The 13,288-nt window shown below is 36.3% G+C and overlaps 1 long non-coding RNA gene across 2 annotated transcripts in view; it reads right to left on the bottom strand.

Moving 5' to 3' along the window:
• Positions 1–210: 210 nt before the first annotated feature.
• Positions 211–13,288, bottom strand: part of LOC125938737 (uncharacterized) — a 170,401-nt gene continuing 157,323 nt past the window's right edge. The window contains exons 4-5 of one of the 2 annotated variants that reach the window (XR_007462798.1): positions 3,431–3,586; positions 211–372 (exon numbers count right to left, since the gene is read on the bottom strand). This is a non-coding gene — a long non-coding RNA (uncharacterized LOC125938737). The remainder of the gene's footprint in view (positions 373–3,430; positions 3,587–13,288) is intronic. The other variant, XR_007462799.1, reaches the window with a different exon arrangement.

The following is a 13,288-nucleotide window of genomic DNA, read 5'->3' as shown; positions in this document are numbered from 1 at the left end:
TCAGGTGCCCCCGCCCCCAGCTATTATTTAAATACAGCTTTCCCCTACTATCTGAAAGTAGAGTATTCCTATGAAACCTTTCATAAGCTGAAATGGTATAAAGCAAAGAAACAATTACCATTACTATATGGAAATTTTTTTAGTGTCCCAGACCCAAAAAAAAAACCCACAACCTCTCTAAGGCTTTTCTGATACCTTAGGACACATCTTGTTAACAGTTGCACAAAATAAATAAAGATGAAGCATATGTACTCAAGACACAGTTCCAAAGCTCTGGAAGCTTGATGCTGAGATGCTGGGTATAGTTCATGGGGAAGAGGCTTAGCGGCACCACTCACTGCTCCAGATTCGCGCTGCCTCTAGAGTGGCTCGCTGCAAAATAAATGCTATTTTCACCTTTTGCCTTTTATTGTAAAAGCAAAATCTCTTTTGATTTCTTTCAGTTAGCAAAAGCAGGTACTAATATAGGTCTTTTGCAAAAGTTCAAAGGCCTATCATGAACTTTGGAAAAGTAGGGGATACCTTACTCATTTCTGTTATCATGAATCTGTAATAATAGTATTAAAAATACTAGAATGTTAAAGATATTAACTGAAAATAATCAAAGTTTATAAAAAGAATTTATAATGCTATTTTGTTTTAAAATATACTGACAGGAAGAAAATTTGAAAATATTACAATGTGTTAACAATTGGAGAAATTATGAGGTTTTTTGTTTTGTTTACTTACATTTTACACATTTTCTGAAAGAATAGTCCATTTTTGCAAAAAGAAAAATAATAAATTCATCTTAATTGACGGAAAATCTTTACTGACTGTAGGAAATGAACAAGGAAGAAAATGTTAGAATAGAAAGATTATTTGGGAGAAATGCTGAGGTTATTTAGAATTATGTTTTATGGAATGATTGATAGAATCTAAAGAAATCAAATGTAAAAGGGCTTTGACAACCATAAAGCATAGTGACGGAATTTCTTGAAGCCTCTTTTTAGGAATATTTATAAAGGCTATGTCAAAATGTTACATGGTATAACAAAAGTAGAATATTCTGGAATATGCAAAGTTAAATGTTTTCTTATTGCAGGATGTATCAGAACCTTTAATATGCTGGTTTTTCACTGTGAATCTTTAAGGGGGTAATATAATTTGCATTTTTCTCAAGCATATTTGACTCTTTTCTCACAGACTATCTGGTAGGATTCATGTTTCATAGAAAACGCTTTGGGAAATGTTGCATACAAAAATGTATGTAGTATTCATTTTGAAGTAATTACAAGCAACTGTAAATACAGGACTGACACAATCAATTTAAGAGTCATCACATGGGGCGCCTGGGTGGCTCAGTTAAGCGTGTGACTTCAGCTCAAGTCATGATCTCTTGGTTTGTGAGTTCAAGCTCCGTGTGGGGCTCTGTGCTGACAGCTCAGAGCCTGGAACGTGCTTCAGATTCTGGATCTCCCTCTCTCTCTGCCCCTCCCTTGCTCTCTCTCTCTCCCTCTCTCTCTCTCTCCCTCTCTCTCAAAAATAAACAATTAAAAATTTTTTAAAAGTGTCATCACCTTTGGTTGAGTTTTCTTAACCTTGGCATTGTTGATACTTAGGGCTACATAATTCTCTAGTGCTGCGGGCTGCGCAGTACCCTCACTACATGTCAGTAGCAACAACCACCTCTCCCCACTGTGGTTTGTTGTGACAACCAAAATGGGGGAGAGATATTGCTCCCCCAGATATTGCTAAATGTCTTCATCCATGGTAAAGAATGCTTATTTGAGGAATTCGGCTGGCAAACTGGCTGACATCAGAATTCCCAGCCCCAGTTCTCCAGGATTTTTAAATATAAGTGGCTGTAACATCTTGCAAAATGTCTGTCTGCTCTAGCAAATGCAGAATTGTCATCGTGTTACTTTTCTAAAACACTATGTCAAAAAGAGCCATCTGTTAAAATGCTGCATTGTGCATCATCATTTTATCATTTTATGTATATAACATTTTGATGAATGCTTAATTAAAAAAACAGTTGTGACTTACAAACAAATGAAAATGTCCTCCTTTTTAATATAAACTGCAACAAATAGGTATGTTATTGGGTAAATCACTGACTTGGAGCCTTTATTTACACACATGCACACACACACACACACACACACACACACACACACACACACACACACTGAATCTGAAACCATTGGCCGAGGTAATTTCTAGAGGTCCTCCCAACATGAAAAATCAATAAATATCATAAAAGTAACTTTTATTTTTCATCCATGATATAAAGCATTTTACACATTAAACTTACTTTCTGGTTGTTGCAATAATTTCAACTAGAAAAAATGCTATATTCAGACATTGAAACAAATTTTATTCAAAAGAAACCAGGCATCCAAAACCCCAGTTGCTGGAGCTTTCTGTTATTAATGGTGCATAGCTGCTTGCTCATTCAGGATGCCCTTTGCTAGGAACTACCCCACCCAGAGGTGGCTCCCAGATAAGGACTGACTGATGCAGGGACCAAGGTGTGGCCTATTTCCTCAATTGGCAACAATCCTAAAGAGCCTTTCTCACTTCCTTGTAAGGATATCTCCCATAAGCCAACTTTCTCCCAATATACTTGACTTTCCACCTCAGAGTCTGTTTGCAGAGCCCATGACAACTCCCTTACCAGCTCCCCCCCCAAAAAAGCAAAAAAATAAAACAAAACAAAAACAGAAGAAGAAGGAGAAGAAAAGGAAGAAGAAAAAGGAAAGGAAAAAAAAAAAAAGAATAGGGAAGGGCTCAGTTACAGAAAGGAAAAATTAATTTTATGGCTAGTAAGAGAAGCTTGGGATCCAGGGCCACTTTAAATAAAATACCATTGGTAGATAGCACTTTGCCAGTTACTGAGGACTTTCACGTATATTATCTTATTTGATCCTTACAATAGCTAAGTGAGATGTGTCACATATATTATCTTATTTGATCTTTACAATAGCTAAGTGAGAATGTGTTTTATTATCTCCATTTTAAAACTTAAACATCTGAGAAAAGTAGACTGAATAGTATGATTAATGGAGAGATAGTCCTACTCAAAGATGACTCCTCTAACCCATCAAATCTCGGAAACTCTAGATTTAGCAGACACCTATACAAGTGTTGAGGAAATTTCTATTAATTTCATTCTGAAAATTACATTGCTTTTCCCACAGCTTCTGAGATGTAGTTTTCATGGGAATTTCTGGGAGATGAAATGGTGGAGGAGGAGATCAGGAACAAAGGTAATTAGAGAGGATAATCCTCTCTCCTCAATCCTCATATCCTACAGAAGGTACTCCCACTATTCCCCATCTCACAGCATGCCCTTTTACCAAATTTAAATTCCATTCTTCACACATACCTAACTCTTCCACATTTTACACAGCAGTTTGATTTTCTCCACCTTGGATGCATGTCATACCTCTTCGTGCACAGAATATTCCTATTCACCCTTCAGGATCCATTTTGAATCAATCCATTGGAGTACTTCTTCCTAGATTCCCCAGATAGGGTTGGTCTCTTATTTCACCACTCCACGGACTTCTGTTCTCTGCTCCTTCTTCATACTCTGTTATGGCTGTGAAAACATGGTTTTGTAATTAACTGTTTACATGTCTAATCCCATCATTAGCCTCTGAGGACAGAACTGTATCTGATTCATCTTAGAGTTCCCAAAGATTTGTTCAGTATCTGGTAGGTAGTGGGTTCTCAATAAATGTTTACAGACACATGAATGATTAAGGACTGAGCTAGATAAACAGTCAAAGAAGGACTGCATAGAGGCACTTTAAAAGATTAAACTGGGTGGATTTTTTAAATGTTTGTTTGTTTGCTTGTTTATTTATTTATTTATTTATTTGTTTATTTATTTATTTATTGAGAGAGAGAGAGACAGAGACACAGCGTGGCAGAGGAGGAGCAGAGAGAGAGGGAGACATAGAATCCGAAGCAGGCTCCAGGATCTGAACTGTCAGCACAGAGCTGGGTGCAGGGCCCAAACCCACAAACCATGAGATCATGACCCACACAGAAGTTGGACTAAACTGGGTTTTGAAAGGCAAGTAGGAATGTTAGGGTGACTTAAATAATTTTTACCAAATGGTTTATCTTACCATATTTTAATTTATTAACTTTAATAGTTTATATTATAATTAGAAAGTATAATGCATCTTAATTTAATAAAGTAAATAGCAGAAAGAGAGAGGGATATGGAATGCCAAGTCAGAGAACAGAAGATGCTTCTGTCCATAGAACTATGGAAATTCCACCCTAAATGCCCTTGGTCAGACAAGAGCAGGGAGCAGTGACTAGTTTACAAGAAATTACTTCATATAAAAGTGATTGTTTAAAAAATTTACCATCAATTTGGCTATTTATGATCAAAATCAAAGCAAGAAGTTAGATAATATAATGTTCAAAATTGAGTTCAGAGGGAAAAAAAATGGTTGTGCTCAAAGGAAAGTAAAAAAAAAAAAAGAACCTTTTAGGAGAGAGTTTTAATGGTTTTTCTCTTAGATTCAAAGAAAAAGAAAAAACAATTATCATTAATTCTGAAGATAAAATTATGCTTTTGATACCTTTTGAAAACATTAAAGTGTTTTATACTGCTAGAATCTACAGATAAAAAGAAGCTTCATATTTTAATATATAACACATATGTGCAGTTCCTCAGAATATGTGAATAATGTGTGCAATGTTTTTCTATTCAGGTAAATCAACCTCTTCAGAAAAAGACCATGGAAATTCAACAGTTGCTAATTATTATTTTCCCCTGAATCTTACTGTAAATATTGCTTGAATAATACTTTATTTTATGAATATTTCAGTAGTCAAATCATTACTAATTATTCATATTAAAAATATAAAAGTTAAGTAAAATATCCATTTACTGCTATAAATTAATGGTTTCTAAGTAACATTTAATTTGAAGTTCTAAAATTAAATTACAGAAGGAATATATTCAATAATTAAAGAAACATATTAAAAGTAATTATATTACTCTAGTTCTCTTGAATATAGCAGTGACTTATTTCTATAATCTAAGATTTCTTCCCGTGTTTTATCTTTTGCCATGTTCAATTTAAGACTCCCACCACTGATACATGAGCCAAACCAAAATGAATTTTCTACATAACACTGTGTAATGTTTAAGGCACAGCAAACAAAACTATTGACCTTGGTAATGGTACAGGATACTGGTATAAAACATGTATCTACAACACTTCAGCTTAGCTAGTGTTAGCATAACCCATAATCTCTGCCCCCACTGAATCTGAAGAGCTTGGTATGAGTCTAGCCCCAACATGCTATGGTTTTTAAGCTAAAAATCACAGTGACTCATGAGAACTGAGGATGGGTCATGTATTAATGGATCATGTGCTATTCCACTGGCTATATAAAATGCAGTTTATTTGTCTTTAGGACATTCTAAACTAGTTCCACTATTGTTTTGACAACTTAATATTAAGTGACTTTCATTTCAAATGTATAAACTTGTCAAGCTCACCTATTTTCTTCATGATAGCACTAAAGAACCATGTTTCATTTGTACTATCTCAAAATTTACGGTCAAATGATAAATGTGGTACTGAACCTCCTCCAGGTATGTTCTCAATCCTTCTCCATGAAGCTCTGTACCCAGCAGGCCGACTTGTACACCTTGCCTTCTGCATTCTTCTTGGGTTTGGCTAGTGAAAGGCACTAATAGCCAATCAAAAGTTGGAAGAAAAGAGAGATGGGGTGTTCATTCCCCTGGCCCCCTCTTTGCCAGATGTGGGTTAGCAGTGGCTACACGTGTGTCTACATCCACAGCTCATGCCTGGTCCTCTGGCCTGGTCCTTCAGCTACAACTCTTTCAGGCTTCTGGTGACCTCTACTTTCCTGTCCCAGTGCAGATTTCCTACTGATCTCCCGTGGTTGTTAGCCTTGCTGATTTACCTTAGTTTTTACCACATACTCCAAATATCCCATTCATTAAGCCTAATTACCAGAGTGGAGTTACCATTTGTTTCCTTCCAGAAACTAAGTGATATAGTAATAAAGCAGAATACTATTTAGAAAAAAAACAAACACTTTTTTTCCTGATAAGAGTTACCCCTTTTTATATTATTTCAGTTTATTAGGGATAAACACTTCTTTTGAGAAGAAACTGTATTTCTTAAACATAAGAGACATAAATTCTATTTCTTTGGCACCCATCAAGCCTCCCAGGCCCCTGATTCCTAGAGATGAGTACAGTAATGTGCATTTATTAGGCAATCAGCAAATGGTCTTTGGTTTCAAACACTGAAATCTAACCTAAGTGATATCTATAATTGATTATTTTATGATCACAACTGCCTCAATAATAATACATGGGACAAAAAAACTCATTTAGAAAAAAATTCATATTATTAATCAAATAGAAAAGAGCATACAGGGGGTGCCTGAGTGGTCAGTCAGTTAAGACTCTGACTCTTCCTTGATTTCCGCTCTGGTCATGATCTCATGGTCATGAGATTGAGGCTAATGTCAGGCTCTGCGCTTAAGATTTTCTTTCTCCTTCTACCTCTGCCCCTCCCCAGTTTTCTCTCGCTCTCTCGTTCTCTCTCTCTCTTTTTCTCACATACACACACACACACACACACACACACACACAAAGAAAAAAATTTAAAAAAAAAAAGAAAAGAGCATAAAGTAGTTCCAAACTCAAAAGCTTTCGAAATTTCTAGGACCACCTTTGGGAATTATCAATGACACTCAATAAGGCAATTGTATAGAAAATAGATCACATTTTTAAATCAAATAGAAGTCTAGTAACTGTATACGAATTTAGTCTTTACTTGTTTAAGGTATAAATTAGCTTTACACGTGTTTTTAAGAAATTTATTAATAAACAGGTGGATGTAATTAAAACATGGACTTTCCATCTCCTGAATTTTCATTATCATTGCAAAATTACACATGGCCATCTTATGATATTTTAGTAATTACTATAGATAAGTTGGAAGTGAAAGGAACATATAAACAAGGCAAATAATGTTGTTCCACTGCAGATTCAAGTAAACACTGAATTGTTTTTCTTACTTATTCTTATCAACTGAGTTATAAAAACTTCTTTGCACAACTTAAAAATAGAAAATTCATAGAAATTGAATCTTGCAGAAATTTATTTAACTTTTTATTATGTAAATCGAAGAAGCAGAACACCCACAGCTTTGACAAATGAAGATTAAGTACCCTATTTGTATTGGTTAGTTTACTCTCTTTCATAAGCCACGGTCCTACAAGAAGTGTGAAGAGCCCCATTCCAGGTCTAAATACAAACCCTTTTAAAACCAGAGGAGTTAATCTGCCTGTCCATAATATTGCCTCACTGAGAAAACTAAGGGAGAAAGGGATCAGTAAGCCTAGGCTATCAGGACTTGTTATCCTGGATACTGAAGAGAAAGTCAAGGACATAAACCATCTGAGACTACTGAGAAAGTCTGTAACCTGCTCTGTGTGTAATAAGTTATACTTAATTACTTTATGGCAAAATACTCAAGCCTCAGCATTTTATTTATTTTTTTTTCCTTTTTTTTTTATTTTTTTATTTTTTTATTTTTTTTTATTTTTTTATTTTTTTTTATTTTTTTTATTTTTTAATATATGAAATTTACTGTCAAATTGGTTTCCATACAACACCCAGTGCTCATCCCAAAAGGTGCCCTCCTCAATACCCATCACCCACCCTGCCCTCCCTCCCACCTGCCCTCCCTCCCACCCCCCATCAACCCTCAGTTTGTTCTCAGTTTTTAACAGTCTCTTATGCTTTGGCTCTCTCCCACTCTAACCTCTTTTTTTTTTTTTTTCCCTTCCCCTCCCCCATAGGTTTCTGTTATGTTTCTCAGGATCCACATAAGAGTGAAACCATATGGTATCTGTCTTTCTCTGTATAAGCCTCAGCATTTTAAAAACATGATGCTGTAGCTTGAATTGTTCCATGAAAATAAAAAATAACAGTAAAAATCTTAAGAATGGTAACTATTGTCCATTTTGGAGTAACTAACAAAGTGTTTTTCCCTACAAAGTAGATACGAACTCATTATACAAAAACAAACAAATCAAAATGAAAAAACACGCAAAAATTTCCTAAATAAAAAAAGCTATAATAATTATAAAAATTTTATAATATAAACTTTAAAGGCAGATAATTATAATCAATACTAAAGTTTGAGAATATTAATGTAGACAAATATTTTTTTATGTTTATTTATTTTTGAGAGACAGAAAGAGTACAAGCAGGGGAGGGGCAGAGAGGGAGACACAGAATCCGAAGCAGGCTCCAGGCTCTGAGCTGTCAGCACAGAGCCCAATGTGGGGCTCGAACTAATGAACCACAAGTTCATGATCTGAGCTGGTCAGATGCTTAACCGACTGAGCCACCCAGGTGCCCCATTGTAGACAAATATTTCAAATATCAAGTTGGAATGGCATTTATTCTAATACAAAGTTTTTTTAAAAAATTCTAATTATAATGCATTGCTTTTCCCCCACCCCCAATCTATGATCCTGAAAAGTAAAGCTCTTGGTTATTTTTCTTTCAAAAGTTCAAAAGAGTCAGCAAAACAGTTTTCTGATGGAAAATTTTTAAATAATTTTTTGATGAAGTAAATGATTTTTAAATTTAAATTCACTTAAAATTAAATTGAAACTGCAAAAAAAGATAAAGAAGAAAATAAAAATCACTTATAATAAGCTAACCAAAGATAGGTACTGTTTAAATTCTGGTACTGGTTATACCATTTGACTCCTGTCTTATTATTAAATATCATATCATCAGTATTTTTCTATGGCTTAGGCTTAAATGTATTATAATTTAGCTATTAGAAATAACATCTTGTTTTGAATACTTTTTTAATGTTTATTTATTTGAGAGAGAGATGGAGAGAGAGAGCATGAGCAGGGGAGGGGCAGAGAGAGAGGGAGACACAGAATCCAAGCAGGCTCTGCCCTGTCAGCACAGAGCCCATTGTAAGGCTTGAACCCACAAACGATGAGATCATGATCTGAGTCAAGGTCAGATGCTCAACCGACTGAGCCACCCAGGTGCCCCTAGAAATAGCATCTTAATTTGAGTACCTTTTTGATAAAATCTTTGTCTGCATTTTGAAAATCTCTTTAGGATTAAGTTGTAATACTGAAAGAAGGAAAATTGGGGCATCTGGATGGCTCAGTCAGTTAAGTATCCAATTTTGGCTGAGGTCATGATCTCATGGTTTGGGAGTTCGAGCCCCATGTTTGGCTCTCCACTCTTAGTGAGGAGACTGCTTCAGATCCTCTGTCTCCTTCTCTCTGACCCCTCCCCTGTTCACTCTCTCTCTCAAAAATAAATAAACATTAAAAAATATTTTTAAAAGAGAAGGAAAATAAGCATTTTTAAGATACTTGATACAAGTGCTAATTAATGTTTTCAAAGTAACACTCCCTATTTTTTAAACATATTTTTCTGTGATTTTAGATTTCAAAATTCTTGAAAAAAGAAATATGGGTGGAGCTAATATGGAGGCACAGTTGGAGGACCCTAGGCTTGCCTTGTCCCTTGAACACAGCTAGATAACTATTAAATAATTCTGAATACTCAAGAAATTGAACTGAGGACCAATAGAACAAACTGCACAACTAGAGGCAGAAAAGAGGTCACTTCAAGGAAAGTTGGAAGTACGGAAAAGTGGTTTTAGGGAGAAATGGATCATGGATGCTGTGGAGGGGAGGGAGCCCTGGTCATGGAAAGAGGCAAGTGAGTGTGGAGTGGCCAAAAAGAACACTTCCCCAAAGCCATTGGGCTGGGAAAACAAAAGAGGCTGAATTTCATGAGTTTTTGCAATCAGTGGGGCTCAAAGAATGGAGTTTCAGAGGTCTCAGGCTTGGCTGTGATAGAGACCTGAGGACACTGTACTACTCCCTGTAGTGGAGGCAGGCAAACAACCCCAAAGCAGACTGTGTGATCTGACAATCACCTAAGGGGCACCAGGAGATACTATTCGTACTCTTTGGAGCACATCTGTGAGAGGTGGCATTGTCTCTCCAGGGACAAAAGAACCTGTGGGTGCCATTTCCCTCCCCTGTCCCTCAGCATAGGTGCAGAGATAGCTGCTGAGAGTGGCTAAGCAGGATACTGGGTATTTAGCCAACTTACTCCAAACCCCATGTCCTGCACTCTGGTGCCACTGCCCTTCTGGGACAAATCTGCATCAGTCTCAATGAGGAGAGACACTTTCCCAGAAGACCAGTTCAGGTCCCTACCACACCAGGTCCCTGAAGCTTGAAATTTTAAAGTCAGCAGCCCTGATTAAGTTAAAGCCTAAGGTGTGCTGTGCTGCTCCAGACAGGCAAGCAACCCCAAGACAAACAGTGTGAAATCAGCAATCTGAAGAATACCAATGATGCATGAAGGAAAATCATTCACTCCTCTGAAAGTGTTTCCCTTAAAGCAGCAAGCATGGCCTCCCCTCTCCAGGGACAAAGGAGTGGGCTGGAACCATTTCCCTCCCCTGCTCCTCAGCATAAACCAGCCTCATTAACAGCACAGCACCAACACTGGCTGCCTAATCTTCTTACACCAAGTCCATACCCATGCACTCTGCTGATACTGCATTTCTCAGACAAGTGTTCCAAAGGAACAGCACAGCAAGCCCTTACCCCAGAAAACCAGCACAAATCCCCACAGACACCACAATACTGACCATAGTGTTCTGAAAGTCTTCAGTTCTAGTGGAAATAGCATCAGGTCTCTTTTAGCAAACAGACTAGAGGACACCTAGTTAAAATTCACCTTACTCTGGCCAAAGTCCAAATACTCCCCACTACAAGTAAGGAGAAACTCTGCAGAGAACTGACCTGAGGTGTAGAGCAGCCATAACACAACAGCAGAGTGCAAGCAGCACACACCAGAGACACTTCCTGAAGTGCCAGGGCCTGGATATTATATGACCTCTTCTTCATTAAGCCATTACTCTCAGAAGCAGGAAACATAATAGGCTTTCATAACACACAGAAGAAGACAGAGACCTAGACAAAATGCCAAGACAGAGGAATTCATCCCAAAAGAAAGAACAAGAAAAGGTCACAGCCAGGGATCTAATCAAAATCTATATAAGTAACATGCCTGATTCAGAATTTAAAGAAACAATCATAAAGATAATAGCTGGGCTTGAGAAAAGCATAAAAGACATCAGGCATACCCTTACCAGAGATAAAAGAGCTAAAAACCCATCGAACCAAAATTAAAAATGCAATAACTGAGATTTGAAACTGACTGGATGCATACTGACTGAAAGACCACAAGGATGGAAGAATCAGAGGAACAAATAAGTGATCTAGAAGATAGAATCATGGAAAATATTGAAGCTGAACAAACTGGGGGAAAAATCACAAAAGTAGCTTAGGGAACTCAGTGACTCAATGAAATGTAATAATATTCATATTATAGGAGTCCCAGAAGAAGAAAAGAGAGAAAAGGCAACAAAAGGTTTATTTCAGAAAATTACAGCTGAAAGCTTCCCTAAACTGGGGAAGGAAACAGACTTCTAATTCCAGGAGGCATAGAAACTCCCATCAAAATCAACAAAAGTAAGCCAACATCAAGATATATTTTTGTTAACTTTGCAAAATATAGAGATAAAGAAAATATCCTAAAAGCAGAGACAAAAGAACTCCTGAACTTACAAGGGAAGACCAATAAGGTTAGCAGCAGATCTCTCCACAGAAACTTAATGGGCCAGAAGGGAGTAGCATGATATATTCAACGTGCTGAATGGGAAAAATATGCACCCAAGAATACTCTATCCAACAAGGCTATCATTCAGAAAACAAGGAGAGATAAAGAGTTTCCCAAACAAAATCTAAAGGAGTTTGTGGCCACTAAACCAGCCCTGAAAAAAATATTAAAAGGAGCTCTTTGGGAAAGAAAGAACAAAAGACCAGAAAAGAGCAGAGAAAACAAGTAATAAAATGGTAAAAAATACATATCTATCAATAATCACTTTGAATGTAAATGGACTAAATGCTCCAATCCAAAAAACACAGAGTAACAGAGTGGGTTAAAAAAACAAGATCCATCTATATGCTGCCTACAACACACATATTTGAGACCTAAAGACATCTGAAGATTGAAGGTGAAGGGATGGAGAAATATTTACCATGCAACTGGATATCAAAAGAAAGCAGGAGTAGCAGTACTTACACAAACTAGATTTTAAGCCAAAGACTGTAGGAAGAGAGGAAGAAAGACATTATATCATAATAAAGGTGACTATCCCACAAGAAGATCTAACAATTGCAAATATCTATGCCCCCACACTCAAAACACCCAAATACAAAAAACAGTTAATAACAAACATAAAGAAATTCATTGATAAAAATACAATAATAGTAGGAGACTTTAACACCCCACTTACATCAATGAACAGATTGTGTAAGCAGAAAATCAATGAGGAAACAATGGCTTTGAATGACATACTGGACCCGACAAATTTAACATATCTTCAGAACATTTCATCCTAAAACAACAAAATTCTTTTTGAGTGCACATGGGACATTCTCCAGAATAGAAAACATAGTAAGTCACAAATCAGGCCTCAACAAGCACAAAAAGATTGAGAGCATACCATGCATATTTTCTGAGCACAATGCTATGAAACTTGAAATCAACCACAGGAAAAAATTTGGAAAGACTACAAATAGGTGGAGGTTAAAGAACATCCTACTAAATAATGAATGGGTCAACCAGGAAATTAAAGAAGAAATTTAAAAAATACTTGGAAACAAATGAAAATAAAAACACAATGGCCCAAAACTTTTGGGATGCAACAAAAGTGATCACAAAATGAAAGTATATAGCAACACAAGCCTATGTCAAGAAGCAAGGAAAATCTAAAGCAAGCAACCTAATCTTATACCTAAAGGAGCTAGAAAAACAACAACAAATGAGGACTAAAGCCAGCAGAATAAGGGAAATAATAAAGATTAGAGCAGAAATAAATGATATAGAAACAACAACAACAACAACAAAAATCAGTAGAACAGATCAAGAAATTAGGAGCTGGTTCTTTTAAAAAATTAATAAAGTTGACAAACCCTAGCCAGACTTATCAAAAAGAAAAGAAAAAGCACCCAAATAAATAAAATCGCAAATGAGAGAGCAGAAATAACAACCAACACCATAGAAATATAAACAATTATACGAGAATATTATGAAAAATTATACGCCAACAAATTGGATAATGTGGAGGAAATGGATAAATTCCTAAAAAACATA

Source organism: Panthera uncia (genome assembly GCF_023721935.1).
Source record: "Panthera uncia isolate 11264 chromosome B2 unlocalized genomic scaffold, Puncia_PCG_1.0 HiC_scaffold_24, whole genome shotgun sequence".
Taxonomy (NCBI): Eukaryota; Metazoa; Chordata; class Mammalia; order Carnivora; family Felidae; genus Panthera; species Panthera uncia.
Note: the sequence above shows the minus strand (reverse complement) of the source record. Positions and strands in the feature narration are given on the sequence as shown.